Source organism: Temnothorax curvispinosus, unplaced genomic scaffold (genome assembly GCF_003070985.1).
Source record: "Temnothorax curvispinosus isolate PA1 unplaced genomic scaffold, ASM307098v1 QBEX01001116.1, whole genome shotgun sequence".
In the NCBI taxonomy this organism is placed as follows: Eukaryota; Metazoa; Arthropoda; class Insecta; order Hymenoptera; family Formicidae; genus Temnothorax; species Temnothorax curvispinosus.
The window spans coordinates 1532-2552 of NW_020210896.1; the positions used below are offsets into that span (position 1 = coordinate 1532).

Consider the following 1021-nt stretch of genomic DNA (forward strand, 5'->3'; position numbering starts at 1 on the left):
TATATATTGAATGTTTTAACTTAAAAGAATGTAAAGTTTTTTTTTTCTAGACAATAGAATTTAGACAACAAAAATAAAATATTTATATCTATATCTAGAGTTGTATCTTAATAAAGATAAATAGTTCCATAGATATTAGAAAAAATTATGGAAACATTTTTTTGTGTGTAAATGTACATATATGTACATATATATATGTGTTTCACTCGTTCTGTCTGCTTTCAATTTTGTCCTTCCTTATGTTTATTTTTTTTTGCAGTCTCTGAATATTTTCTTTAGTTTACCTATATTTTTCAATTCTTCATACTGTAAGACCATATCCAAGACTTTCTTCTCAGCTGCAAAAGACAAATAAGATAAAATAAAACAATATAATATCAATCAGTATTATGTTAACGATAAGCTAAACTTACATCTTTTCTTGAAGATAGGCTTCTCTCCTCGTTTAACAGATTCTAGTAGCTCTTCCTTTTTTTCCGCTTCTTTTCTGCTTTCTTTTTCTTTTTTTTTCTCCCTTAACTGATTTTCAAGCCTCTGAATGAGATATTTTATTTTCTTTATAACTTTTAGATCTGTCGTTTCTTTCAATTTTTTTGTAAAGTTTTGAGGTCGTTTTCTCGTAACTTGTTAATAAATGCATAAGAATGTCTGAAGGTTTTCTCATCAAACATATCACATAAACTATCAAATCTAGGGTCCCGAGATACAAATTTTTTTACTCGAGTTAACTCTTTATATCTCGGAACTGGCTTTTTAGCAGAAATCTCTCGTGGCTTATTCTTATTTTCTCGTTTAAACTCTATTTTCTCAGTTTTTTCTTACTTTTCTTTCCAAATATTGTCTCATTGTATACCTTGGTACCTAATTTCTCTTTTAATTTCTGTAAATCCTCAAAACTCATATGTTTTAATTCCTCTCGTACTTGTTCCTAAAACACAAACAATTCGGAGCATGTTACCACCCATAAATATATGTATAAACTTTTCTTGTAATAATAGTGGTGTTAATTAAAATTAACCTA

At 27.4% G+C, this 1021-nt stretch overlaps 1 pseudogene; it reads right to left on the reverse strand.

Moving 5' to 3' along the window:
* Window positions 1-276: 276 nt before the first annotated feature.
* Window positions 277-928, reverse strand: LOC112460097 (annotated as a pseudogene).
* Window positions 929-1021: the final 93 nt, after the last annotated feature.